The sequence below is a fragment of the Protopterus annectens genome, chromosome 7.part0, assembly GCF_019279795.1.
Source record: "Protopterus annectens isolate FY-2018-M chromosome 7.part0, PAN1.0, whole genome shotgun sequence".
Lineage (NCBI taxonomy): Eukaryota > Metazoa > Chordata > Ceratodontiformes > Protopteridae > Protopterus > Protopterus annectens.
The window spans coordinates 1,101,517,298-1,101,541,722 of record NC_056739.1 but is presented as its reverse complement, the minus strand read 5'-3'; positions in this window follow the sequence as shown (position 1 = coordinate 1,101,541,722).

Below are 24,425 nucleotides of genomic sequence, written 5' to 3'. Positions count from 1 at the left end.
ATTATTAGAGATGTATGACATATATTCCACTGCAATGTCACAGATAATACTGACTTACCATTAGGTCTTGTCTGTGTATGTGTTATGGAATCTACTTGGCTGGGCTTGTAAAGGCTCTGGTGCCATTAGGCTAGTAATCACCTATGAACCTATGAATTACTCTATATTCATCCATGTCATACAAAGTAAAACATACATGTTCAGCTTGGAGATCCTGCTTCTTATTTCATCCCAGGTTATGTTGCTCCCCACTCACTGTATGCAGTGAGGCAAGAAATATTGTGATCTCATGGGGGGTGGTAAATGGTGGGCCACCACAGGTAACATCCTTCAGATCCTTCAGTCTCTTATACCACTGTAACCTGTTAGCTGCAAGAACGATAATGTCAGAGCAGCATTGGCAACAGGCCTCACAAGATCTATTGTGTCCTCCAACTGCATCAGTCATGTTGGTGATGTCATCCCACACTTCATACCTCCATACTATATTCCCTGAAAGTCCATGGAGTCTCTCTCCATGTTGTCGCACAGCATCTATTATGATATCATTTTCCTATGGAGAGAAATTGTTTGCCATATGAAAGACAGTCATATACATGTGCTCATATTCATGTGGGAGCCCAGTTATGCAGATGATTATGAAGATAGCTTATGTCACTGTAAACAGTATGTATCCCTGTGCAATGAAAAAGTCTGTGAAACACTCACTGTAACATATATATTAATGTGATATATACAAAGTTGCAAAAATCCAAAAATGAGACAAAAACCACTGAATAAAAGCATGGAGTAGAACACCAGTAAAACGACTGAAAAAAGAAAGAACTCCAGGCTACCATGACTTATGAGACAATAATTTATCAACAAAATATGGTGACTGCTTTTGCTGTAAAACAAAACCGCTTCTTCAGACCAACAGAATATACAAAGGGCAATCAAGCAATAATTTAAACTATAGACAAACCAATCAAATTAAAATTATGTTTCAAGAATGCAAAGTTTAACATTTGCCTCAAAAAGGAACTATCATTGCACCACCAATAGAATTTAGTTTAATGCTCTTCTTCAAATGGAAGAGCAAAAAAAAAAATCCACCAATAGCTTTATAATACAGGGCAAGCTCTTTGGGCCTGCTAAATAACTGAACCAGCATTTCACGATTTTTTGTTATGCCCCACTCTCAATAGACCAAGACTTTCGGAAGAACCACTCACAGGGCAGTGTGAGAAGGGGGCGTGTTCATACAGCACCCCTCTCAATGAAAACGAGACAGAAGCATTGAATAAGCTGTTTTTTAATCTCTCGTCCTATTCTTTGACAGAACAAGTATCTATTTTGCACAAGGGGCTGAGCTTCATCCACAGTCAAGCCTCTGATATGACTGAAATATTAGTTGACTTAAGGCTTTTTGCTCTAAACATCTGTCTATCATTGATGGTCCCTGAGCAACTGAATGCTGTTTCTGACTTTAAGAAACCTAGTACTTTTATACCAACTCCAAATAAATTTGTTGAGGCTTTTGTTAGTTTATGTGATGAAGATATTCCCAAAAAATTCACAAACCCACATAAGCATAATTTCTATTACCTTACTACAGGAGAAAGAGCTACCTTGAATGAACTTCGGCGGGCTACACACCTTGAATTCTGATCAGCAGATAAAGGTGGTGACATTGTAGCAATGGACAGAGACCATTTTGTACAATACATGGATGCAATGCTTAGTGATGTAAAAACATGTAAATGTATAACAAAATATTCTGTAAAAATCTCTGTAGATAGATTTCATCTGTAGGCTTATGATTTGTAATTGACTGGTTTGATTAATCCTGATCTGCCTGACTATTTCTATATTGAGTTTCCAGTGACTCCCTTACTGTATGGGCTCCCCAAGACTCACAAGGATGTTGTGTCACTTCCTATGATACCTATTCTCTCTAGTAGAGGATGGGTCACAGAACCTCTCCCTATCTTCTTAGAGAAGACATTAAGACCCATCCTGAATAGTGTGCCAATGGTTTTAAGAGATACAAAAGATTTTCTAGAATCATTGTATGAGTGGGGTATATCTTTTAATATGCGTAGTGATTATATGTTTGTTACTTTAGATATGGCAAACTTATTCACAGTCATTACAAATGATTTAGGCATTGATAGTATAAGGAATTTTTTTAACTATGAAGTCTGGTTTTCCAGCTAACAGAATAGAGTTGGGCTGTACACTTTTAGAAATAGTGTTGGAAAATAATGATTTCAATTTTGGGAGCAGATATTTTGTTCAAAGTAAAGGTATAATGATGGGCACTGCATGTACCAATGGCTATGACAACCTGGTCTTGGCACTATGGGAAGCCAAGAATGTATTGACCAACAATTGTTATGCACATTTTATAAATTTTTATAAGCAATTTGTGGATGATATATTTCTTATCTGGGGTGGCATGCAAGTTGAATTAGAGGCGTTTATCGAAATGTTACATGGCACTACTAATTATTTGAAATTCTGTTTTAACAGCTCACGTGATTGTATAACTTTTTTTTATGTAAAAGTAAACAGGAATGAGTTCAGTAGTCTTCAAACAAGTATCTATAAGAAAGAAGTGAAAAGTAATACCCTTCTGCATAAATCTAATATGCACCCTGGACATGTGAGCAGGAATGTATTGAAAGGACAAGTCTATAGAGTGATGGGACTTCATAATAAAGATACTGATCTTGAACTAGCCCTTGTTATATTAAAGGATGAGTTTATTGAGAGAGGTTACAGTGTCACAGAGATTGATCACTGTATAGCAAAAGTACTGAAAATGAGGAGAGATAAGGGGTGGCCCTATTTTTCTAAGAAAAGTACTAATAATAACAATAGTAGAAAAGAAATAATAGTAGTAAGAATAGGCCACTTTTTACTTTTTCAAATAATGTCAGCATTGTTTGCGATATTTTAGAAAGAATTGGTCAACACTGCTATTTGATCTTGATATTAGGAAAGTTGTTGATTCACAACCTAAATGTATTTTTAGAAATAATCTAGCTTTAAAACTTCAGCTGTGTTGTAGGAATCAGCAAAAAGGTGCATACATACTGTCTGAATACAGAGGTACATTCAAAAGCACTGCTTGTTCTGCGTGTAAATTTATTTTTACCTGTACTTTTTTTGTTCATAAAATGAATAGTCTTCAGATAACATTCATTTTTTCCAATTGTAGAACTAAGAATGTTGTTTATTATACATTATGTTTGGTATGTGATGCATTTTATATCTGTAAAGCTAACCGATTTTTTAAAGACAGAATTTTAGAGCATCAAAATGATATAGCAAAAGGGAAGGTCACAAACGCTTTAGGAAAACATGTACTCGACTGTGGTTCACAACATACCTTTTATGTTTTTTGTTTTAGAAGTTGAATTCATGAGTGACAGAGCTGGGGATATAAAAAATAAGATGGAATGTATAGAGCAAAGGTGGATTTTGTTATTGAAGGATTTTATTGATCCAGGTCTTAATGAAAGGGTTTCACTTAAGTCTGCTTTGAAAGCACATGCAATGAGACATTAGCTTGGATACCTACCCCCTATTCAGATGTATTATTTTTGTATTGAATAAGTTGCACCAACGTCTCAGTAGTATCGAGAGGTTTGTTCTGTAGACTAGAATTCATATGTGTTTTGCTTTTTTTAGTATCAGACTACACTTATTTGTGGACTTTTTAGGTGGCACGATATGTTCTATGATCGTGAGGTGTCGATCCAATAATTTAATAGGTTTGAGGGGCTCATCCTGTACTAATGAATTTATAGGTGGTGTTTCTTTTTCTCCTCTGTTTGAGGAAGAACATCTAACTACACCCTAGGGCAGTCCTGATAGGCGAGATATTTTACTTTACGACTGGATGGAATTGCTCCACTCAGGTAGATACTCTTAAGAGGCTTGGCTAGTATAAACAATTTTATTGGTGGTGTAATGTTATTCTGACTTTTGAGGTGAATGTTTAACTTTTTCTTTTTGAATTATGTGAGTTTATTTTTATTTTTAATTTTGATTGGTTTGTTTTTAGTTCAGATTATTGTCTGATTGTTTTTTATGTATTTATTGGTCTACAAAAGTGTCTTTGATTTCCAGCATAAGTACTTGGAACAATCTGTTTTATGATTGTGAGATGCTGGTTTAGTTATTTAGCAGACCCAAGGGGCTCCCCCTGTATTATTAAGTTATTGGTGGAATTTTTTTTTCGCTCTTCCATTTGTAGAAGAACATTTAGCTATGTCTAAGGATAGACCTGAGAAGCAAGATATTTCATTCTATGATTGTACGGAACTGCACCAATTATCTAGTTATTTTAAGAGGATTGGCCAATATAAGCAAGTTTATTGGTGGTACTATGATAGTTCCTTTTTGAGGCAAATGTTAAACTTTTTATTCTTGGAACACGTGATTTTTATTTTTAAACTTGATTGGTTTGTCCCTAGTATAAATTATTGTTCAATTGTTCTTTATATATTCTAAAGAAGCGGTTTTGTTTTACCATGAAAGCGCCCACTATATTTTGTTAATAAATTATTGTCGTGTAAGTCATGGTACCCTGGAGTTATTTCAAAATTACAACAATGCCTGCATACATAACAGTTGTAAAATCAACATAACTTGTGATATCTGTAGAGGCTGTCTGTGGGATTGGAATCCCTTACCCTAGATATCCATTGAATGGAGGTCCAAAGAAAACAGCATCATTCCACAGGAGTCTGCATGCATTTCACATTAAAATACTACACAAATTATCAATTGAACTACTTACGGAAAGCATTGGAAAACTTATAAGTCTTGTGTTAAGAACCATCGATGAATAAATATCCATAACAGCAAAAGGACATACAGATAATGTCAGATCTGAAAGTTTCCTTACTTACATCCCAGAGTATATGGAGTCACCCGCAAGATATATGGATAATCTGTAAAACCATCTTCATGTACTGTTCAGTTTTCCTACATACATCTGTCAATAAAACTGCATATGGGAAATTAATGCATGTTCTTAATGTAGATGGCAACACCTGTATGCATAAAGGTAAATCAAACAGCACTCCAGTAAGTTACAAGCATTTAGTATCTTAAAGCACACAGTTTCAAAAAAATAAATCTAAACATGTACATTTGAAAATGAGTAATGTTAACAAAGGTAATATTCCTCAAACCAGAATTGCTATCAGGTGCCAGATTACCATATCAGCTACCTATGAGTTAGGTATAACTGAAAGTAAGAGCACCTAATGTGCATACAACTTTAAATACAATTTGCTCCATACATAATTAATGAGGTTTGTTAAAATTCCAGGTTTTGGAATCCCATTTGTGCATGTCCGTGTAAGTTCTCAAAATTATGCGCTTTAACCAATAGCTCTGTATAATGGGAAGGTGCTCTGCGCAAGTACCCAAGAGAAATTTTTAAAAGGTACCATATGATCTGATAACATGACATAAGCACTACTTTTAAATATTGATTTGGATGGATTTTTCAGAATAGACCATTACTACCTTGCTACCTGAGTGGGACCTCAGTGACCATTTTTCCATTTTTACTACATTTTCCATTGGTGTATTGAGATGGCTACTTCTTGGAAGCTTAAACATGTCTGGGCACCCAAGTGGACTGAGAAGACCACATAGATGCTGACTGTCTATGCGAGAATGGAGCATTGGATGAGACCCTGTCCAAGGAACTTCGCGATGACTGACATTTGGAACTGGATTGCAAGGGAGTATCAACAACATACAGGGATCTACTAGCCTGGAGTGCAGGTTTGCCATTGCTTTGATGACCGGTATTGGAGGGATGCAGAGGAGCTTCATTGGAGGGTCACCAAGGTGCGAAGACAACTACTGGATCCATACTTTAAGCACAATCCTATGTATAGCTGAGCATTCCTATTGAATTTAGAGATATAGTTGTGTCCCAAATATATCAGATACATGGCTTTTATAACCCTTAAGTAGCTGTTCTAACAATTAGCTCATCTGGATAATTAATAAGACATGGTTACTGTTCTCCGTATGAGTATGGGTTTTATTCCCGTACTGTTAATTTATTTACTAATATTTATAATATACATAATTCTGCACTATGTACATTTAAATCTGTTTTCCAACATATAATGACATAATTTCACACATCTACTATAGTCATGCATAACTGACTCCTATAGCACCTAGGCCACTGATGACTATGCATTTTGTAGTTATCCTTATACTATGACTGTATTGCCTACTCTAGCTTGTATATGCCTGAATAGTAACTCATAAATAATTTCTTTACTTCATTCCTCCTAATAGAGTGAACATTTTTACTACAATCCCATTTGTTTACACCATAATAAATTTCTGTCCAACTGATTACACATATGTTTTCAATTATGTGTTGATAGCTGTTATTACTTTAAATTATAACACCCAGTAAGTGTCGGAAATTTCCAAATTCATCTGTTTTCCTCAGGAACAGGGATAAACACAAGTAGTAGCAGTTTGTTAAGAAGCAACATGTGCTCTTTGTTAGCTCAGTGTGTGTAAGAAAACTGGCCAGCAGGCCTGTATTTTGGCATGCTGTGGGTTCAAATCCACATGGGGAAACATATCATTTATACTGTCATCTTTGGTTTATTTCACACATAGATATTCTTCTCTACCTAACTGCTTATTTACATTAATGTTTATTCTGTGCATGGTTGTGAATAACTCAGTTATTCATCGAATTCCTATGAATATATCCATAATCTGTAAAGTTTTGTTAACAGCATCTAAGTTTAGGGTTATGTGTGAAGCTTGCACTAGACTGTTATATGTCTGACAAAGTTTTGTGCGATATGGTATTATTTTCAAAAGTGCTATCAAGTGTTGTTTTGTCATTCATTATTACATTAACTTCAAAACCCACCTCAGCCTTATTTTTTGAGGGCGTTGGTTTGATGTTTAGACTTACAGGTGAAATGCAGAACAGGGAGATACAGTGATGTATGCATTTGATTTGTGACGTGCACTTTGCCAAGTAATATCTTTAAAGGTAGTCTTTCCATATACTTTACTGTGTCCCTGATGTACAGCACCAGTCTATGTTAACAGAAGCTATCTGATACATGACACTATCCCACTGTCCCACTGTCTGAAGGATAAAGGTGTTCACAGGTTTGAGTTTGGGCATACATTACAGTTGCAGGTAGGAATCTCATTGCCTCTAATCTTTCAACTGTGTTCAAAGATGTAAAAACCTGTGTGTAGCATTGAAAAATATGCATGCTGATTAATTGATATTCTTCAGAAGTAAATTTTTAAGAACTTGTTCTGAGCAATGTATATCACTGTGATCTGAGGACTGCATCATTCATAGTTGCTCTTTTCTGTTTTTTAGGTAATGAGGATAGGAGCCAAAATCATGCCCTGTACATCTGGTAGATGCAAAGGCTTGAGGAGCAGCTGAGGGAGAGAGGTATGCTGCTTAAATTTTCTGTTTTGTTAAATAAAATGCATCTGAACCTCGTTACAAGCTTGCATTATTTACATTACCATGTATATTGCTTAGAATGCCTGAATATCCATCATACATCAGTAACTTAAGTACAATAATGACACTATACATGTGCTTAAAAGTCTGGCTGAAATACAAGTATGTTGAAATATCATTTAGCATCAAGCTATGTTTTCTGAAGATAGTTTTTGAAATGTAGGCCACAACCTAAATAACAGGCAGGTTTGTGTATCTGTCACACATATGTTGAGGTAGACATTTTACATATAAGTCTGTAATGCTTTGACTGCAACTTATAATACATGTGTTGGTATACTTGTATATGTGGATGTGTTTCTCAGTGACCAATCTATTAAACATAGCATGTCTATTCACAGACTGAATGCCTGCAGTGTCAGTGTTTGCACTGTCATTTGCAGACTGTGTGTCATGTCCTTCAATTCAGCATTGGTACTGCATCTGTCTACAACACCTTGGGTGTTTTTGTTACAGCATACTTGTACCCTTTGTTTGTGGATACCTGTGCACTTGTATCCTTTGTTTGTGCATACCTGTGTAGGTAGGCATTTCTTTACAACATTTCACAATGAGCAAGCATCATTAGAATGTTTGTATTTTGCAATCTAGTGATTGCTACTAATTGTAGGTAGGTCATGCATACAGTTGTAGACATACTGTACTGTTTATACAACATAGACTATATTCTCATGTGTCACAGGCTGTGATGATTGAACATTATAACTATTTCTTACTATTGTATTCATTATATTGATGTGTGGTCAGCCAACTACCATGCTGCCTGGCTCAGACGTTTGTCATATGGCTCGCCTAGTTTCTACAATATCGTCATCTCATTTTGTCTTAATTTTAACAATGCCACTTGACGGCTGTTCATTTGACTCATTACATGCAGAGTCTACAATTTACATTTACCTTAGACATAACTGCTCAGGGAACAAATGCAAGGGAAAAATAATGAAAACAATGACATGCTGTCAGAGGCCCAGCTGGACAGTTTACTGAGGCAGACAACATTATTAAACAGTGCAGGTCCTAATGATAATGTTATCTTGATGTTTACAAGCTTGTCAGATTTCAGTCATGTTAATCTGGCTTGAGACAGTGATGGACATGATTACATTCAAATGTCAGAATATGTTACATGCACTTGCTTTACATATACTTGCCATTCATCATGCTGGCCAATAAGAACATTTTCAGGTGATGTCATGATTTCCACTGGTAAGCTGTTGTGCATACCATTGTAAGGCCTTGATTGAACTGCTCATATTGGTGATGGATACATTCTCCCTGACACATTCTCTTATTGGATATGTCCATAACTATAGATAAAGTGACATAGGGGAGGTGTTGTGTGCATAAGGAGCCATTTACTAGCAGCACTTATATTGATTATAATTGTGCTACTTGCTAATGTTTGCACCATTTCTAACTGAACTGTGTTTTAAATAAGAGCTTCGATGTATGCTCCTGCACTTCAGTATCATATTTGTATTTATAGAGCTCACAAGTGGATGGGATGTTAAATAATGTATGTTATATTTCAGATGTGCACATTAGTTTCATTTTAAGGCCAGCTATGATCTTCATGGGAATGCGCAGAGTGACAGACATTTGCTTTTCATTGTTATGGTTTTTGACTACTGACATACACTGCATATGGCAGTACAGTGGACTATGGTCATAACATATTTTAAAATTTCATGAGGACTGTTTTCTGCCTGTTTATTTTTTTAACACGGGTATGTTATGTAGACAGTATCCGGTATGCATATGTAATATTTCCTGTGTTTTGCAATTCATCTTGAAGATCATGGGACCTGTGGATGATTGCCATTCAGACGCAGACAACAGCATACCAGGCCACTGCCAGAGTCCTTCAATACTGTGACAACAATGATGACAATGATGACAAGGAAGCTTTACCTGCATCTGCATGAGCCATCATGCCTGCTACAGAGCAGAGCATGGGGAGATGACTCCAGGACCAACAGAGAGATGATTCTTGGGAAGAGATCTGGGAGATTGTGATTGATGTGTTTTGAACACAGATGAGGGACACAATGTGGAATTTTTTCCAGGAGATGTCATGGGCTATGCACGATTTGTTCAGGGAGATAGCCCAGAATGTCATCCATGAAGCTTATCCCCATCAGGCTGGTCCCAAGGCTCTGTAAGTATTGTCTGTGTGCTCTGTGTTATGCTGCCAATATGCTGATTGCCATATAATTGACTGGACTTTATATGCATGCTTGTGCATGTGTACCATGTAGCTGCCATGGTTATGTGTTACATATGCATGCATATCATGCAGATATCATTGTGTGAAATTTAATTATGTTTCAATGTGTGCATGACACACACTAACACATTACACTTTCCTCCCACATTCAGTTGTCCATGCATTGTGGCAGTTAACCTGCAGCTAGTGCTGCAACAATTACCCTGTAAACATGTGTGACAGACAACAGATGTTGTCCATTGTCCAGCAGTACCACTGTGGCTTTGTACAGATTTATGTATTGCCGTATCATGTGAAAGCAGCAGAAGCACATGTCATTTCCCATGTTTTTGGATGACAGTTGTCATCTGTTGTTGTGTGCCATGTGTTGGTAATGCTGATGCCATATAGGGTCATACACATGTATGCATTACCTATGGGCAGTCCTCCTTTTCCGACTGCAGCAAATGCCATTTTAACATTAATGTATACACCATGGCAAGGATAATGTATTCAATATCAGTACATTACACCATGTTTGCTGTATGTTACATTCCAACATCCATTCCTTATTCACATAAGTTCACACCTTCCTCCAATATTTGTACACATTAACTGATGACTGTACATGTCTCTGCACATAGTCTGATCCATACTGAGTCACCATTGTACTTTTGACATACGAGCATTCACTGACTTATCATTGATCTGCTGTACTGATGCTCACAGGAGTGTCCCCTGTTCAGTAATGATCAGGGTGCGTGACATATACCTGCGTCTATGTATTCAACACTTGTATGATAGGATATGTGTATATGATTGAAATTCATAGCTTACTTACCTCTGCCTGTTGATGTTACATGATTGCATATTACTGTGTATGTGTGATTTATACATATCCATTTTTGTGGACATCAACAATACAATCTTCCTTTGTGACATACATTTGTCATTTGCTTAAATATATTTTGGGTTGACTTTGACAACACCCTGTGTGATGCTGTCCTACTTTATTGTTGTCTTCCTTGATGTGGGCCCAGGTTGTCCACCTCATTTCCACCTTCATATTTATGTAATATATTTTTCAGATATGTTTGCCTTTGTTGTAAATATTGACCATTGTCATGCACTACATTGTTGATATGGTGAACACGTGCCAAATGTATGGCTGTTTTCCAGATACTGGACATCTGCACATAAGTTGCTGGCTACTGCTTGCAATACATCATTATTCTCACTATATTTGTGTGTTAACCAGTGTACATTGTAGAAATTCATGTGCATAACCTGATATTTTTTAAGCTGTAGTGTTAGATTTTTGCAAAAATTCTTACAAGTCATTCGTTTGTGTATGTGTACTGACATTGCTTTCATGCACATTCCATTTAGGCCATTGAGGGTCATACATATATCCCTACATCTGTATGTTGCTTTTGACATGGCATATGTGTGTCACATATATGCATCACACATTTGTTTGGGTTGTGTATGCCTACTTGTGTATTTAGCAGCCATGCTGCTTTGCTACAGAACTGCTGTTTGGCACTGTGATTGGTTGCTTGCCTTTCACATGCATGGTCAGAGGTTCATTTCTGTCCTTCGCTGGAGTTATCTAGCATTCATAGATATGCATTTCACCATCTGGGATATTGCTGGCTTAAAATAACACTACTGACAGACTACTTGGATATGTGTTTATTTATCCAATGTGTACTGTGATCCTTATTAATTACCTTATTAATTACCTAATATACATTTACCATTGGTCATGCACATCCAGGTATGACTGCCACACAGTTTGCAACATGTTGTAATGTGACAGTGCATAGGTAGATATGTTTTTCTACATTTCACCATGGCTGGCATTCATCCCCATCCTGTTTGACAACTTTCCACTGCCTTTGTTGTGCAGTGTGCCATCTGTGTAACTTACTTGTCCTTATTAGTTTTCCCATCCTTTGTCTGTCATGTGTTATGATATTTGTTCTATGGTTATACCTACTGTGATGGCCTTCTCCTGCTCTTTCCCTATCTTTACCTTTCCTTCTACTCTTAAAAAAATAAAAAAATGAGAATAATTCCCACCAAAAAAAAAAAAAAAAAACATTTCCCATGCCCCTCTGACTTTCCCTCTGATTTTCCTATTCCAGCATCTCTCTCTTGTGTGTCCATCTTCTTCACCCATACCCCATGTCTTCTTTTCTATCTTCCACTTTCTTTGCTTGTATCCATTATCTGTGTTCCTCATGCAAGTCCTACAACCACTGTTAGCTAGTATATTAGTTGTGGTGATGTGGCCGTGATTGCCCTCCACCTTTATTAATTTTTTTATTGGAAAATATATGAATTCCAAGGAATCCATAAGTGATAGGTAGCATATTTTTATAATAACAGGCTTAGGGTGATATTCCATAGCTAACCTTAAACTTACTGGAGAGATTCTGTTATTATGTATTTAAAACTGTCAGCAGTGGTCAGTTGTGAGATCCTTTTCATAACTTTGTTAATGTACATCACGCTTTGACAGCAATTTTTCTTTACTTATGGATTACTTGTAGGTTAATACATTGCACTGTTACTACTGAGATGGTCCATTGTGCCCAGAGATATTCAGAGTTCACTATGGCACATTTACATATTACATTGTTATCTGCAACTTTGCCTCTGATATCAGAGTAATGTGTCAGATTCCGCGAACATTACGGAATCCGGCCCTATGTTTTTCTATAGTAATAATTAAGTATGGCTTAATTAAGACTGAGTTTAAGTTCCAGTTTATTTAAATGCCAGTTACCTATGTACTATTATAATACATAAGAAAAATAAAAAAGCTGTAACAGCATGATGTGTCAGCAAAACTAAAAAAATTATACAAGTAAAAAGTGGCTAATCCTTGTAAACAGGGTCAAAGAAATAAGTTTTGAGTGAGACCTTATAATCACCAAGAGTCAGAAGCATCCTAAGCCATTCTGGCAAGAGGTTCCAAAGTTAAAGTCCCTGATGTGTAAAAGAACATTCCCCCCAAAGACTTATGTTGAACCTTCAACCTTTGCCCCTGTGCAAACCCAGACTAACTACCTCCCTTGTCTCCAGACACTAATCTTCTTACTCACACAAACTCATTAATCTTTTACTAACAATAATGTGTGTGTAACTTTTTTGTTTAATAGTGCTCTATTTTACTTACTTTTATATATTTTTGTATGTATGTCCATACTTGTTATGTAACTAGGAATGTTTTTTTCTTACTCATAAGCTAAAATGTAATGAACTGTTATAATTTGCCAAAACTTGGTAATGTACCTGTGTTTTGTAAATACTATTCTGATGTGCGGAGCTTTTCTCCTCGGGCCTCCACTGAAAATGAATATATATCCAGTTGGACCAGCCCCGGTCAACAAATGTAATATAAATAAATTCAAACATGGTCAGCCTTAGCGATAGTGGGACTCAATTTGGACCATTTCTGTAGGGCACCACAGCTGACTATCCCCAAGCCACCCCAAATCCCTTCCACTTGCTGCTCTCCTCAAAGTAAAATTATTTCAAATTGTCAAAAATATCTATGAATTAAAAACAAAACATTACTTTTATTTATTAGCTGACAGTCTATCAACAAACATGCTGAACCAAAGTAAACTGTGAACCTCTTTTGGTAAGTTAAATAAGTCTACACATACTACCACCTGCAGGTGGTGTTACTGACAGCACCTGGCAGACCATGCTACTTTGAAGTAAGGCCATCTGAAGTATGATCAGTGCTCTATACCAGTGAACAAATGTAAAGAAATAAGAAAGTAAATAAATAATATCTTCTGACTCGTCCCACTGACCCACTCTCAAATCCCATGCCCAGTATCATTGGACGCTAGGCGATTTGAGACAAATGAGCCAGTGAGGAGAACTGCAAGGCCTTTTTCAACTATGTTAGAAACATTAGAAACAATACCCAGCAGTACAATAAGCAAGTACACAAAAAATACATAGTCATCTTCAGAAGACATGGTCAGAATATTAGGTAATAAATTTAGCTCCAGTTTTGCACCTTTATCTCTCACCTAACTTCCTTATGCATATTAGCATGTAACTCAGAGCACATCAGAGGAAGCTCTGAAGGCACTCTTTAAGGCCAAAAAAAATTAGCACCATAGATCCAGACAATATACCAGGCTGTTTTCTTGTAAGCACCAAACACAACCTTATAGACTAACTTGTAAACCTATTCAGTTTCAAATTCTTCACTGGATTCATGCCTGAGGTGTGGAGAACGGCTGTAATCATTCCATTCCACAAGGGGAGGACCCACCACTGACCCTGGTAACTATAGACCTGTAAGCCTACCCAGCCTTTTTGTGTAAGTTAATACAGTGCATCATCACAGAACATGCTAACAAGGGCATCAGTGGTCTACAGTCCCATGACCCAAACCAGTTTAGCATCATTAAATGCATTTTCGGCCTCCTAAACTTAGTGGGCATCTTTAAAAAGGTCACAAATGCAGTGAATACAGTCAATTAAATACACACTGCTTATTTCACCCTAGCAAAGTGTTTTGATATCCTTACTCATCCCAGCATTGTCAACAAGCTAATCAACCTAATTTATTAATGTTGGGGGCAAGCTCTCTTCAGAAAAGGGGTCATTACTAGTGGTGTCCCTCCAGGGATCAGTCCTTGGGCCACTCCTCTTTTGTATTTATTTCTCTGATGTCAAAACTATTGTCAAGAGCCTGTGACTGAACACATCTGAGCATGACAGCAAACACAGAACTATCATAAACTCTCCAGCTAATGCCCAGATTCTGCAAGAGGGTCTATCTCATTCAAATAAATGCTGCCACTAGTGTGACCTTAAGCTAAATGCCAAGAAATGCAATACTGTGTCCTCTGGCAAACATGGGCACCCATACACCTGCCACATACATAACACCCACTTTGAAATCTGGCACAGTTATTAGGGATCTGGACACTTTCATTGACAAAGAACTATCTCTTGGCCACCATGTAGTCTATGCAGAAGCATAGCTGGCTGTACTAGTGGCCAGCCCGTCAGCTCTTCCATTCAAGAGAAAAGAGAAACAAACAAAAAAATGTCCTTTCTACTGGCACAAACAACCAGGTGGCCAAAAGAATGTCACATATCCCCCTCCCTGCCCCAGCCATTCAGCTCCCATTTCATGCCCTGCCCCAATCCTCCCTCTGCTCCACGTATATGTCTATTAAAAATGCTTTTAAAATATAGCACACTGCCTGCTACAAATGTAGAAAACAGTTGCTACAGTTTCTTCCTTGCCTGTATGGAGAGCTGCAGTACTCATGTATTAGCTTAGAAAAAATAAGTTTTCATTTAAACTGTAGCAAACTGTTTGCTATAAATGTATCAGCCAGTTGCTACAGTTTATACCGTGTCTGCATGGAGCAGTATGGCACTCATGTCTTAGTTTAAAAAAATCACTTTTCTATTAAACTGTAGCAAACAGTTGCTACAATTTAGACCACGTACACAGTACTGCTGTACTCAGGTTTCACTGCAACTGTAGTACCACATTTTAAAAGCCTGTAATGCACTAAAAAGAAAAAGATCTTGATGAAGGATGGCTGATCGCACCCCACAACCCTTTGCATCTGGGGCCTGTCGCGCCAGAGTAGCTATGCATCTGAGTCCATGTGACCTCCTATATATCCAGAAACAAACAATATCTGCTCAAGGGAATTAAACTTACATTGCAATATAAACAAGATGTGTAATCAAGATAGTTATCTCTCTTACAGAATCTTTCTTTTATGGAATAAATGTCCCTTCATGTAAAACAAAGTAGTCAGGACCCAGGGAATTTAAACACAAGCCCAATATTATCCATGGACCTATGCGGTTTCTAATGGGGAAGGATAAAAGCACAATAATAAAAGTGATAGTGTGGAATTTTAGTGATGTAAATTATAATGAGTTGGGGGCGAGGGTCAAAGTTAAGTTACAAGACAAAATAAAAGAGTAAACAAGTTATGGAAATCAGTCATGGATGCAAAGTTCAGGGTTATAAACAAGTGTTTGGGAAAGAGGCGGAATGAGAAAACCAATATGGCTAAACAGGAAACAAATTGGGAAAAAGGCAAGGCATATAAGAGGAAGAAGTATGGTTTGGCAAGGTGGTGGAAGCACATTATAAGGAGGCAAGCAGAAAAGCAGTCATTGAGGTGAAAAAGCAAAGGCACAAACTGAAAGACAGCTGGAGGTGCTGATATGGTGAAAAGAGGTTAATTTAGGTACATACAGAAATAAAGAAAGGGAGTCAGACTGAGGGGAAATTGATGTTTCTAAGGAAGGAATGAGTATAAATTGCCTGGATGCTAGGATGCTCATATATCTGGTCAGTGTGCTGGCAGATCCCTTGATGGAGATTTTCAATAGATCACCTGCTACTGCAGAAGTGCCTAAAGACTGAAAGACAGCTAGAGCAGCAATTGTAGTACCCTTGTACATGGCAAGCTGGAAAAATTAATGGAATACAGGCCTGTTAACCTAACAGAAGTAACCAAGAAAGTCATGAACAGAATCTTGTGATGAAGCCTGGTTGCTTTCCCAGATGAAACCAATCTCGTATGACAACAATCAACATGAGTCCATGTTGAGAAGAAGCTTTCAAGAAGACTGTGATCAGTTTTATGACTGGCATACTGGAAAACCTGACAGGTAAAATATTAGTATATATGGTCTACATGGACTTCACAAAGACAATTGATTCAGTCACATCCCGGAGGGGTTGGGAGTAGATTCAAGGCTAAGAAATGGGATTTCTGCATGACTAAGTGGTAGGACACAGAGGAGACTAGTGAGAGGGACAAGGTCAAGAATAAGGAAACTATTTAGCACAGTACCCCAGAGGTCACTCCCGGGTTCAGTACTCTTTAGTTTCTTTGGTTGAGACATAAGATCAACTTTTTTCAAGATGATACATGAATCCTTCTCTTCAAAATTATTTCATTCCCAAAAATTAATGGAAATTATTCCCACTATAATTGATAACTTCATAAGGTATAAGGGGTAAAAACACATTGTACTGTACAGAAGACCAAGAAGTAATACAGAAATGTAATGTCAATTTTTTTCTAGCCCTAGCTGAAAATTTGTTTAACTGAAACACAATTTTATTAGGTAATTTTAATTACCTGAGCATTAATAGTATATCTGTCATGGAAGGTAACTGTCTTAAAAATGATCAATCTCTCTCAGTTAATTGCTTTTGAAACATAAAAAATATATATTGGATTTGTTATTACAGACAGGTAATTAATTTCAGAGCAATCACTCCCTTTGGCAATTCTAGTCATGTGGCCTTTCACATTTATATTCTTAGTAGAATACCATCTTGTAAAATTGAAATAACTGTATATGGCCTTTCTAAAATAAATCCTGTAGACTTCAGTACTAGCCTAGATGGAATATTTTATTAAATGACTGGGAGAAATATGAATCCAATTACATTAGACTATTGGGCAGTTGTAGGTTATTTTAGAAGGTAATATCAATGGTGTTTCTCTGCCGTGGTGGAATTCCAGTCTAGATAATCCATAGAAATGTAAAAGAAGACATAGAATGTGTACAAAGCATAGAGTTGTATGTTCTCTGTCTTCTTACAAAAATATATAGAAGGGTGATGTGTGCTATTAACCAGCCAAGGCAAAGTGGTGGAATTCTAGACTAGATAATCCATAGAAATGTAAAAGAAGATGTAGAATATGTACAAAGCATAGAGTTGTATGTTCTCTGTCTTCTTACAAAAATATATAGAAGGGTGATGTGTGCTATTAACCAGCCAAGGCAAAGTGGTGGAATTCTAGACTAGATAATCCAGAAAAAAAAGAAAGATGAGAAATATGTACAAAGCATAGAGTTGTATGTTCTCTGTCTTCTTACAAAATATATAGAAGGGAGATGTGTGCTATTAACCAGCCAAGGCAAAGTATGAAGAAAACTTAGTCAAAGAAAATGCGGCGTAGAAGCAATTTACTATGCAAACAGAGATATCGCCACCTTATATAATTGTTACTTTTATGAATTAGTAGGGACCAGGTATTCAGCATGCTATATTTGACTACAGTATCAGTCCTGAGTGCCAAGTAATACCAAAACGAAAAAGATGTGCAAAATGGTGGTGTCACATGTATTGTTTTTAGTATTTTAAAAAGGATGACTGTTCCTTGATTAATTGTAACACTGAGGAAGGACTTGAGGTCTTAAAGCTTTGCTTTACTTTGATTAAAAGGTTCAGCATCATGAAGTGTGCTTTGTTGTTTTTCCTCGTTGCCAATTAATACCTACAGACATGGTGACATCATCATTTATAACAGTTCATGTAGGTATTAGTGCTGGTCCACATTGTATCTCTGAATGCTAATTCATAAACTTAGTGCAAATTTTGTTACACTTTTAACATCCATATTTAACCATATTTCACAGCAAGGAATTGCCTTTGACTTATGCCCCAATTCACAAGGGTGGTAACCATGGGTTCATATTACGTTATCGAATGATAACATAATCGAACAGCTGAAACATCGAAACGGCCACATTTAGAAACTTTTATTGTGGGGGCTGTGCCCCCCACACCCCCTGCTAAATATATATTCCAACTCTGAGATCACATTACAGTGAGGAAAGGGCAAATATCCCAATCTTCATTGTACTGTGATCCCACAATTCAAACTTCGAAATGCGGCCGTTTCAATGTTTTGGCCATTTGATTACGTTATCTTTTGATAACTTAATAGGATCCCGTTAACCATGACCATGTGTTTAGGTATAAACCACCATGATTTTAAGAAAAAAAATGTCACCATTTATTAATTTGGTACATTTTTGAGGGTCTATTAGCAGGCATGCCATTAGATAATGGAATGTGTGTTGTTGCAGCATTTTTGGATTTGTCAGAGTGTTTGATAGTGCATCTCATTGTACAATAATTAATATTATGATTAATGTTGGTGACAACCCTTATATTATACAATGTCATCTCCCAAAATACGAGAAACATGCACACTGATTGGCCAATCCAACCAGTGTGCATATTGTAAATCCAAAGTAACCTAACTAAGAAGTCCGGCCACTAAGGAATCCTGCAGCGATGACTTCAAGTAAACTAAACTGCATTTATGGTGTTGCCCCGATGGAGCTGCATCCCTTTTTGTAAAAATATCAGACGTATTCTTTGCAATATTAATTTTTGACAACAATCCAACATGGGCAGCTATTAACAAGTTTATTTGGCTGACAACAAGAAACTGTCAAAAATTCTAGTAAACAAACATACAAAAAAAACCTTACTGTCTTGTGAGGTAACTTTGGATTTTGATCACTGCATTTCCTCAATGCCTGAATAACTCCTTCTGTAACCTCGGCCCCCACGTAGAAACATGTAATGACATGTAGTGGCAGAAGTATCTAAATCTTCTATACCAATAGGGAAAAACAATGTTAAGTATAGGATTCGAGACCTACTATATGATGAAGCAACACTCATCTCTTTCTTTACGCAGGGAGATAGAGCTTTTATATGAGGAAGGGTGCATGTTTTTTCATTAAATAATAATTATGATTTGGAGGTACTGATCAGTACAAATAAAAGTGAAATTCATTGTTCTAAATCTGGGGTAGTTGTTTCACTATGTTTTGTTTGTGTTACTTCATGGTTAACATACTGCGTAGTTGGATTGTGACAGATGCATCCCTGTACCTTGCACTCTAGTCCTCCTTTCTACGTTTAGATCGTTAATAAGAAATGTGTGATTGTCGTGCTTTTTGAAGTCTGCTTTTGCATTTTATTGTGAGCGGTACCCACATTTATGGTGTTTATGCTGGTGGGGCGATAATGGAAAATAATCTAATTTTTTAACTGATATTCATGGTAAATAGAAAAGAATCTTTTAATTCATTAAAATATTTTTTATAAGTATAACCAGCATATTTTAACTATTTTATGACCTTCCTACTTAAAGTTGGTAGTGAGCTGTTAGTATGTGTTTCACATTTTGCCCATTTGTTCCACATTATGTGGGCTAGTGTTTCTCATTTTGCAGATGGAAGGTTCAGAGCTATGCCTACGGAGAGAGGAAAATGAATATCTGAAAAACACCCACATTATTCATTTTTATACAATGTCACCTCCTATTGTTTAGAATATAATTCTCGGAAATTCATGACAAAACAGAGGGACTGTGGCTAAGTCAAAGTGTAAACTATTTTATCTCACAAAAAGTGGAAGAATACAAAGTAAAGCAAACAAAACCTAAATAACAACAACACAAAACTAACATCATTGTATAATAGCAATAACCCATGGCTGGGAGTGGGTAATGCTGGATTTACCCACGGTTGGTGTGGTTTCGCCCTTGTGACCAAACCGCACCAACCATGGATAAATCCAGCATTACCCATACCCAGCCATGGGTTATTGCTATATTATCAAATGGGTGCATCATTGGTTAATAAACAGAAAGCAAAGAGATAAAAGTCCTTGGTAACTTCTAAGATTGGACACACATATATTTCAGTATCATCTAGGGCTCAGAAGAGCCAGTTCAAGGTCAAATGGTGCCTAGGCAGGGTAATGACTTGGTCCCCACCCCATATGCTCATACACTTATACAAACATACACCTGCCACTTACACACACACACATACACACACACACACACACACACACACACACACACACACACACACACACACACACACACACACACACACACACACACACACACACACACACACACACACACACACACACACAAACACACACACACATGCACACGCACACGCACACACACACACACACACACACACACAATTCTCAACCTCTTTCCACACAAAATTTGGACAAAGTCTAAAATAATGGGGGGACAAATCCCCAAAACTAGAGACAAACTTTAGGCATTGTTCTCAAAAACTTACAAAGTTACTAGAATAAAAGGTATTGTGTTGTCAAGAATATTCTGAAGAGTATGAAGTCTGAAACTCAAATGCCTGTCATTATTTAGTGACTTCTTTCCTCACTGATTTGCCACAATAAACCCAATGCCACAATAAACCCAATAAAACACAAATTTTATGAGGAACAGACTAATAATATGAGGCAAAAATCAAGATATTCTGCAAAAATCTGGTCGGTTGAGACACCTCTTTCCCTCTTTATACACACACACACACACACACACACACACACACACACACACACACACACACACACACACACACACACACACACACACACACACACACACACACACTCGCACACATACACCTAAATACCTCTAACTTGTGCATTCATGCTCTACATTCCAAACGTCCTCTGGCATTCAAATTCCACATGTGTGGAAGATGAAGATGTAAACAACAGGCCACACAGACGCAGAAGATGGAAACAGGTAGCACACACCTGTTGCATTTGTGTGACTGGATGCAAAGGGTGTCCTTCTTAAAAAAGAATGCCCATAAAAAAAGTTTTTTTTTTTATTAAAAAAATAAACTTCCCTACCAGTCACGCCGGCTCCCGTCCCAGCCAGTGGGGGCCCTGTCCTAGCCAGTTGTCCCTAGGCAACTGCCTTGGTTACCTAGTGCTGAATACAGCACTGGGGGCTCTGTCATAGGACATTTTTGTCAAATATGATCATTTCCATTTTGCCTGTGTCACATAATTATTGGTTATCAAAGTATAATAATGATGTTAAACTGGATGTTTTATAACATCAGGTAATGGCTATGCAGCATTTTATCTCTACAGTTAGTATCTCATTGAAGAGGAATGGATTGAAACTAAATTCTGATTAAAATGGTATTATGTTTTTGATCCTGCTACAATTTTCAGAGTTATCACTTTTAGTAATCGTATTATCAATATTGCTGTTAAATACAAAGATATGAGAATTTTGATCAACAATGACATGTATTTCAAAGGGAATGTAATTATGTAAAATCTAAAGCGCTGAAGGTAGTATGTCTGATATTTGGATATCTAGCTTCTGGATGTCGTGAGTTGTGTAAATTTTCACCTGGGGCCTGTAGAATAACTAGCAATACAGCAGAAAAAAGGAGTCTATACTTGTGACTGACAAGATAAACAGACAATTTTCTAAAAGAATTCAAGTATGTCATAACCTACCATATGAGAAAAGGTTAAAGATCTGGGGTCTGTATTCAACAGTATCTTGTTTTATCAAAGGCAGACTATACCTGGCTTATAGAGCACTTGCTGAGTAAGAGTCGCAAATATCGTTGAGCTGTGAAAAAATTCCTAATAACATAATATTAAGAGATACTGATTTGACATACAAGGTAGCCAAAAACAGGACTGGCAAAAGACCTAGTTTTATCTTGCAATTTATTACAAGGAAGTGGAATAAACTTCCACTAACTATAAAAATTAATATAAGTATGCATACATTTAAACTTTAGATTCATGTCTGGGTTCATCCATTTATTCCACCTATGTGGAGTCCATGCCTGAATGTATGTTGTGTAAACTATGAACTGTGAATTATGACGCATTATTAGGGACAGCAGTGTAGAGCAGCAGTAAAAGTGTGATTTGGAAAAAGTAACCACGAGGGCTAAAATGTACTACTTAAGATTCACAACAACCACATGCAAACACTGCACCTGAAAACAACATTTCTGGTGTAAATTATCACCTGGGGCCTGTAGAATAACTTGCAATACAGCAGAAAAAGGATCAGGCAGCATAGAAACAGGGAACTCACAGTAATAAACACAGCGTTAGGGAATATTCTAAGGAGAATAGACTCCAGGCAGACGCTAGAAGGGAAAGAGGAAATGTTTCCAAATTACCTGACCTTTGACAAGCCACACCCTGAGTAATATATACAGTTCTAGGGGCTTTAAAGACTAGACACTTCAGACTAAAGTGCAAGATCTCATCATGCTGGAGAAGAGATGAACTGTGGGTATAATCTGCATTATTAACATAGGCAAATTTCTGGAAGATATGAAGGGGTTCTCTTCATCAGAAAAACAGGATGGAGAAGAGAGCAAAAGAAGGAGATTGTATGAATCAACTACTTCATGCATCTGTTGGGGATGTATTAAAGCATTTTCTTCATGGAGAGGGTTGTACACATATGAAGCTGATCACTGAAATGAGTAGCAAAGAAGGAATTGAAAGAGTTATTCAAGAGGATGAAAAGAAGTGATGGATTAATATAGGGACAGAAGGGTGAGATAGTACATCAAAAATGCTCTTTAAGTACAGACTGGATAGGCTTACTGTCACTGCCATCTGGCAAATATGATATATAATATTATAATACAGTAACATGTTTCTTACCCTTTCATAGTTAGGAAGATCAGCAACATTTTACCTCTTTCTTAGAGAGGAGGAGTGAGAACATCAACTTCAGAAACATAACTGAAAAATGACAGTACTTTATGAGAGTAATGCTTTAAGGAAGCATTTACCTCATTAATCAGAGCTAACTGCATTATGTATTTTTCTTTTAATGTATTTAAATATATAATGTATTTATAATAAAATAATTTGCTTTTTCTAACATAGCACTGATGTTATCACCAGCAAAAATGTGATCCATTGTATTGTCGATTTTATGAAACTTCCTTTTTTCCCTAAAGTTATAGTACATCATGCCCAGCAGGAAGAGGTCACTGAACGACACTGATTATAGAGTGGTTCATTCATACAGCAAGTCATCTCACATTAGAATAGCACTGCTCCCAAAGGATACCATACTAAGGCCAACTGCATTCCAGCATCAGCAGCACAACAGAGCCCAACCACATCCTGCCAACTACAGAACCTACAAAAATAAGGTTTTAAGTAACACACTTAATTTTTACCCATTTGATGAGTTTGTGTTGCTTCTTTGTCATACCATCTTTCTGTAAAATAAACATTTCACTGTGTATTTTTCAGAAAATTGTAATTGTATAACTTAGGTTATAGTTGTGTCTCTGCTGCTTTATAGTTAATGCCACTTATGAGAAGGGTCTAGTAGTCTTAGGATCTGTACATCGTGTTAAGTTCTACAGTACGGTATATATTTGTAACCGTGTATTGCTGAATGTAGAACTTCAGTACATTTGGCAAAGGATATAAGCAATTAATGACCTTGTATGAGCTGTAATGTTATACTGCTGGATTGGTTTGACTTTCTTCTCATACAGATATTGCTGAAAGTAGAACACGTCCCCAGAATTAATATTGTCTGGACAAGCTACTGGTAACCGAATTTCCTAAATTCATCACGAGCATCATTATCATATTCTCTGACAGTGTAGCACAGAGCCTTGCTTCAATGGCACATTACAAAATGCAGTGAAGTATGCAGAAGGCCCATTTTGTATGACATCTGTTCTGTCAAATATTTTTTGGAAATATATCTTTCTCTAACTAGATATTGCCCTGCTACTCCAATACATTTTCTCTATATATGTGCTCACAAGTGGAATCCTGACATACTCCATTAAATCAGAATTCAGGATGAGCAAAATTTATGTTAGCTGTTGGCAATTTATTATCCATAGAAAAATATATATTATCAATTTATAATGTTTACAGCTGATTTTACTGGTGCAGAGTTTGTCAACATATGACATGAGATAAACTCCATGCAATCTATTAGCTGACTCTCAGAAAATAATCAGGCC